The sequence below is a fragment of the Notothenia coriiceps genome, unplaced genomic scaffold, assembly GCF_000735185.1.
Source record: "Notothenia coriiceps isolate Sejong01 unplaced genomic scaffold, NC01 NC01_scaffold00015798, whole genome shotgun sequence".
NCBI classification, from domain to species: Eukaryota; Metazoa; Chordata; class Actinopteri; order Perciformes; family Nototheniidae; genus Notothenia; species Notothenia coriiceps.
The window spans coordinates 558,505-566,283 of NW_011348499.1; positions in this window are offsets into that span (position 1 = coordinate 558,505).

A 7,779-nucleotide genomic window follows, 5' to 3' on the forward strand; every position below is an offset into this window, starting at 1 on the left:
CAAACTCACCCTGAGCACACACAAAGTCACCGCCCGAAGTAAAAAACAATGAAGTGTGGGCTTGATATTGAGAATGAAAAAGGTTGTAAACGCTGTGAGAATGGGTCCTGCAGAGAGAATTTCGCCGCGATCCCAACTGTCTGTTATCAGCCTGCAGCCAGGGAGGAGAAATCAGCAGAGCCTGCTTGCACTCACGCCCGTCTACACTACAGGCATCCGAAAAATGCTTTCAACGCTTCGCCCATTCACTTCTGAATGGGTGGACGTAGAAGATTGTTTAATCTTCGCCGAACTGCATGTGGGGGAGCCATGGCAATGGCTTTGCAAGCATCACGAGCATCTATCTGGACAATCAAAGTTGAACAATGTTCACACCTTTGAGGCTCGATGCTTGGCATCAGCCAATCAAATTCCCGTTTATGCAAATCCCGCCAGTGGCAAGCGCAGCCCAAATCAAACCGCAGTGCAAGCCTGGGAGAGCCAGACCGCAGTTAATTTCCTCATATTCCAAACGAGATATTACGGTAGCCAAATCACCCGGTTTCTTTACGACCAGAACTATTTACCGGGATACAAACCGGAGGAACCAGGCATGGAGGCGAGGGTGGCCAGAGACAGTGGGTGAAAACTGGTAGGTTTTCGCCTGTTTAGAAGTTATATCCAGTTTTTTTTACTTCGGTTTTATCATTGCTTGCTTTGTATGTCGGGGCGGGAGATTATGTGATTGGTTGTTCGGTCCCGCGTTGCCTCGACAAAAAAATTGCCAAGCTTCAGACACGCCCGAGCTTCAAGACTTTTTGGATGCCTGTAGTGTAGACTGGGCCGTGAGTGTGTGGTGTGAAGGAAGTCCCCGTGGATTTGGTCAATTTTGGACAATCAGCGGGGGCTTAATGTAGACGCTCCGACGTAACGTAAGCTCCACGGATTGGTCCATTTCGTTCTGGGTACGGTTGAATAATGTCGTAACCCGGAGGAATCAACCATGACAGATGACGTATCTCCAACCGAGGCGTTTTGGGGAGGTATTTTTCTGTGTTTAAAGTTTTACTCGCACAGGGTGTACTTTGAGGGTTTGTGACTGCAGACGTTTACATGCATAAAAACCTTCATAACACAGAAGGGGACGGTAATAACCAGAAAGCATGACATGGGGACCTTTAATTCAAATCTGTATTCCTATTTACAAATCACTTCATACTGTTTAATTTTGTTAACGGTTATTGAAATACAATTATAAAAAAAAAATTGTTTAGTTAAGTTCTAAGTGGTGCAGTTTGAATGACATATTGGCCCAGTCTCTCTCTGATGTTAAACTGCAACCTGCCCTGTGAGACAGAGTCCAACACACAGTCTGTGTGTCAACACATGTCCTGGCAATAAACATGCTGCAGCTTGCCAACTGTTTGTAAAGTGAATAAAAGTATTTTCATTTCAATATGTACTTTCTAATACCCTGCTTCATAAACAATACTTGACAATTCCTGTGCTCCTCCGAGTCTGGGGGTCCGGGATATGAGGACAGCGCGAGGACATAGAGAGGGAGGTGCTGATTTAATTCAATAAAGGAATGGCGGTCAATATGAACAATATAGGAGCTAAAATGCTTAATTAACGTCACTATGAATAATGTGAAAGTTTGATTGAGGTAGCATGAACCTATATAAAACGTTATGACAAAATAACAAGGTGTCATCCATCAGGCGTTTTTTTCCTCTTTCTCGTTCTTCAACAGTGAACAGTAGGCACAACAAAACATTTAAAAGCTTAATAATGTACATGGGATTTTCCATTCGGTAGGCAAATAGTGTTATTATAATATAATACAAATATATATATCACAAATCTGTTTTTTTGCCTTTACTCTGTGACGCTTCAACAGCGTTTCTGTCGTCTAGACACAGAGGGCAACATCACAGGCTCCTCCTCCATGTCAAAAAACAGCTATAGTTGACCACGTTCAGAGTTCTCTTCATCATACGTTGAATCTTCAAAACTCTAAATTATCTAACCTATATCTATATTTCATGTTTGGTCTGTCACTTTACCTCAATCCGCGTCTCGCGTTCTCTTTGTCTCCAGCCGCTGTCTTCGTATATCTTCGTCTTCTCATTTCCGCCGTCCCTCTTCGTCTCTTTTCGTCTTTGCTCGTATACCGTTTCTGCGATTATCATCCCTGTTAAATACATCCCTGTTGAGCACGAATCTACCAGTTTCCAGTATTTTCGTTTCGTAAAATGATAAATACGACGAAGATTTAATAATATGTGCCTCCATTATTCATACTTTTGAATATATTTGTTATTAATTTATATAATCGTATCTCGTGTTTATTGGGGTCTTTTTGCATGAAAACAAAGACTGGCATAGTGTTTCAAGCAAGTACTATTCGACGGAAATACACAATATACTGTACATCCGTTGAGCAGGACTGCAAGTTTCAAAGTATTTTCATTTAACGTAAATAATCAAATACGTTCGAGATATTCAAATATGCTTCCAATTTTTCATACTTTTGAAATGTATTACTTTATATCATCGTATCTCCATGTTTACTGGGTCTTTTTGCATGAATCAAAGAACTGGATATGTTTCAAGCCAGTAACTTTCGACAGACCAGCACACGGCAATGTGTCCGGACGTTGTTTTTATGCGGCACCGGCTTGAACAGGTTCATCGTTGAATCTGATCACATCCGGCGTGAGGTCGCTTCCAAAGCGGAAACGTGCGAGAAATGCCATTTCCTTAGGAATCGCAGCAAAACCACAACAATGGCGGACACGGACAATTTACAAATTCGTTCTGCTTTTGTAACCTGAACTTTATCATAATTTGTCCATAAATAAGGGCGAAAAAACGTCACTTGTCCTTCGGACAGTCATTTTAAAGATCACTTGTCCAATATTGTAATTAACACGTCCCGGACGGTGGACGTGGTGCTTTTTCGCACACTGATTTCCTTTACACATTTTGGGACTGTTGCATCTGAACCCCTTCCAGATTACACAACATAAGTGTGTCTTCCCTATAAACAAGCAATTAATATATAGGGTGATGTGTTACAACTTCAAGCATCGATTTTTAGTGAAACATGTCATGCCTCCCCGCATTGCCAGCTCCCTCTATCTGTATATCGTGATATAAATAAATACTTTAACATTAGCAATGGCAATGCGGGGAGGCATGACATGTTTTCACTAAAATGGATGCTTGAAGTTTAACACATCACCCTATTATCTAATTGCTTGTTCATAGGGAGGAGCCACACACTTAATGTTGTGTTAATCTGAAGGGTTCAGAATGCAACAGTCCCCCAAAATGTGTAAAAGAAATCAGTGGCGTGCGAAAAAGCAACGTCCCAACCGTCCGGGACGTGTTTTTACAATATTGGACAAGTAGTATCTTTAAATTGACTTGTCCGAGAGCGACAAGTGACGTTTTTTCCGCCCTTATTTAATGGTACCAAATTATTGATAATTCAGGCTTACAAAAGGCAGACGAATTTGGTAATTGTCCAGTTCCGCCATTGTTGTGGTTTTGCTTGTCGATTCCTAGGAAAGTGCATCTCGCCGCTTCCGTTTGGAGTCGACCGTCAAACGCACGATTGTGATCAGATCACATGAACCTGTTTCAAGCCGGTTGCCGCATAAAAACCAAACAGTCCGGACAACATTGCCGTTGCTTCTGTCGAAAGTACTGGCTTGAAACCTATATCCCAGTCTTTTGATTCTGCAAAAGACCCAGTAAACATTGGTAGATATCGATGACTATAAAGTTAATACATTTCAAAAGTATGAAAATATGGGAAGCATATTTGAATATCTTCGACGTATTTGATTATTTTTACGAAAATGGAAAATACTGGAAACTGCAGATCCTGCTCAACAGGATTGTACAGTATATGTGTATTTCCGTACGAAAGTACTTGCTTAAACATATGCCAGTCTTTGTTTCATGCAAAAAGAACGCCAATAAACACGGAGATACGATTAATATAATTAATAACAAATATAATTCAAAGTAATGAATAGAAGCACATATTTTAATATCTTCGTCGTATTTTATCATTTTACGAAACGGAAAATACTTGGAAACTGTAGATTCTGCTCAACAGGATGTATCTTTAACAGGGAGGGGTGAGGTAATCAGGATAAACGGAGTGATACGAAGCAAGACGAAAAGAGACGAAGAGGGAGGCGGGAATGGGAGAGACAAGATATACGAAGACAGGCGGTCTGGAGACCAAAGAGAGACGGCGGGAGACTGCGATTGAAGTAAAGTGACCAGACAAACATTGAGAATTTAGATATAAGTTAGAATAGATTTAGAGTTTGAAGATTCAACTATGATGAAGAGAGAACTCTGAACGTGAGCAAGCTATAAGCTTGTTTTTTTTGGACATGGAGGAGGACCCTGTGATGGTTGCCTCTGTGTCGTAGACGACAAGATAACTGCTTGAAGCGTGGCACAGATTAAAAGCAGAAAAACAGATTACCGTATATATATATTGTATTATATGATAATAACACTTTTGCCTACCAGAATGAAATCCATGTACATTATTAAGCTTTTACTAATTTTTGTTCTCCTACTGTATCACTGTCGAAACAGAACGTGAGAAATTAGGAAAAAACGCCTATGATACACTGTCATGGTTCATAACGTTTGGTATTTAGGTTCATGCTACCGACAATCAAACTTTCACATTGTCATAGTGCACGCTATTAAACGACATTTTAGCTCTATATGTTTATTGACCGCCATTTCCTTATGAACTAATCAGCCTGCCTCTCTATGTCGCTCGGCCGTCCTCATAGTACCCGGACGACCCAGACTCGCAGGAGCACAGGTATGTTAGAAATGTTTCAGGAGGCAGGGTAAGAAAGTACCTTATTGCCAAATGTGAAACATACTCTTTATTCCCAAACTTACAAACAGTGTGCAGCTGCAACCATGTTCATATTGGACCGCCTTCCTTTAAATAACACCTCCCTTCTCTATGCCTCCGCTGTCTCATATCCCGACCCCCAGACCGACAAGGATGCAGTAGTTTATGAACAGGGTAAAGAAAACATTATTGAAAAAAACTATATCACTCAAACAGTGGGCAAGCGCACATGTTATGCGGCATGTCGGACAAAAGACTTGGTTGACCCCTGTCCCACAAGCAGATCATTACTTCAAGAACTGGGCCAAGTACATCCACGACCACTAGACTAACTAACAATTTTTTTTTTAATTGGTATTCAATACCTGAACAAATCAACAGAAAAAAAAAAAAAATGATATTTAAAGAAACAGATTTGAAAATAACGGCCCATGTCCATGCTTTTCTGGTATTACCCTCCCTTCTGTTTTGAGTTAGCAGTAAAACTCCGTCACAACCCTCAAAGACACCTGTAGCGAGTAAAACTTAAAACACCGAAATACCTCCCCAAAAACCCCGTTGGAGATACTCATTGTCCAATTTAATCCTTTCCGGTACGCAATGTCACGAACCAGACAAAGACCAACCGTGGAGCCCTACGTACTCCGAACTATTAAGCCCCCCGCGTTGGTCCAATTTGACCATCCACGGACTTCCTCACACACCACACCACCCCGCACAACTACAGCGCATCCAAAACCTGAAGCTGGGCTCTAAGCTCAATTTTTGCGAACAACCGACCACAACACCAGAACTCCCGCCCGCCAGATACAAAGCAATCAATGAAAAAGCGCGTAACTGATAAAAACTCTCCTAACAGGCCGAAAAACTACCAGTTACCCACATGTCCTCTCGCACCTCCTCTCATCGCCTGGTTCCTCCGTTGGTATCCGAATATATCCTTGTCCGAAAAACCGATTGATGCTACGTTTAATATCTCTTTGGAATATGAGAAATTAACTGCGTCTGGCCTGCTCCCAGTCTGCACGCGGTTTGATTGGCTGCGGCCCTTGCACTCGGCGGTATTTGCATAACGGGGAATTTGATTGGCTGATGCAAGCATCGAGCTCAAAGTATTGAACATTGTTCAACTTTGACCGATAGATGCCTCGTGATGCTTGCAAAGCCATGTCCAGTGCTCCCCCACAATGCAGGTGCGCGAAGATTAAACCATCTTCTACGTCATCCCATTCAAGTGAATGGCGAAGCGTTGAAATGCATTTTTCGATGCCTGAGTGTAGACAGGCCGGTGAGTGCAGCAGCTCTGGCTGATGTTCTCCTCCCTGGCTGCAGGCTGTACAGACAGTTTGGACGCGGCGAATCTTCTCTCTGCAGACCCATTCTCACAGCGTTTATCAACCTTTTTCTTACTCAATATCAAGCCACACTTATTGTTTTTACTTCGGCTGTGACTTTGTGTGTGCTCAGGGTGAGTTTGGCTGTGTATCGCTAAACAAGGAAACAACACCTCCACGGAGCTTAGCGCGATTCACAATGTCCCGACCAATCAGAGCACACTGTGCTCACAGGGAGGGTGGGGGCTGGAGCTACTGGAGCTACAACGAGCCGTTAAAGGCAGAGAGTGAAATTCAGTGAATACACGTAGTTTACAGAGATGCTGTATGAGAAACCAATGTGAGTTTGGAAAATTGCACAATATAAATCTATTCTAGTAGACCTCAACAATATGATGACAATCAATATGTCAATATGACATGGGACCTTTAAAGTTTTCATAAATATATTTTTCTCCCAGTTTGTCATGGGACTTATTTGTACCCTCTCAACGAACTAGAATCGAGAACCGGAATCGAAAAGCGTAACCGGAATCGTTCAAATCCAAACGATACCCATCCCTATGTGTGATGCAGTAAAATCTTACCATAAAAACCGTGGGAAAATGTAAAATACGATGCTGATCGATTTTTCTGGACAAGTGAAAAATGTATTCGGACAAGTAAATTGCCAAACTCACTTGTCCATGGACAGGTGCTCTCTAAAAACGTTTTATTACACTGAGAAACCAGGCAAAGCTTTGATTTATGGTGCATTGTATCTACAAACATAACACAAAAGCAGTAAAAGAATGATTTTTAAAACTGTTGAAGCGATAAAAGACTTGGCTTGTTATTCCTTTACTCACAGCCCAGTAAATAAATCAAAGGAAAAAGTCAAAAGGAGAGGAGAGGAGTATATTCAGTGCATTTGATCTCTTTGTTCAGTTAAAAAAACAAAGCAACAATGTACCTTTCTCTAATTTCATGTTAAACAATAAGTTATTTCTCCCTGATTTTGATTTGTAATGAACCTGCTGTCCACTAGTCATGCATTGTGTCATAAAAACTATAAAAAACCACTTAGTAAACCATTTCCCCTTAGATTTTTTCAAAAGTGTTGGTTCTTGCATACTGTTGTGACATTTGGTAAACATTGTACGCTAAATGTCCTCTTATTGTGGAAAACAATAGAGTACACAGTGAGTGTATGGCTGTGTATAACTATCTGCATTGAGGGAAATCCGACGCTGATTTTGTTTCTGCTCTGTTGATCATGTCTCTGGCTGTTGAGAAGTAGAAGCGAAAAATATGTGCAATTGGATAATTTGAAATTAGGAGAATCCAGCAGTGTTTGTGTTTCATTTCCACTGCAACACCGGCTGTTTGAGACTGTAAACACACAAATATACACTCACAACCGCTCCATCACCATGGTAACATTCAGGTCTCAGATTCACACACACACACACACACACACACACACACACACACACACACACACACACACACACACACACACACACACACACACACACACACACACACACACACACACACTCTCAACATGTGTACTTATAA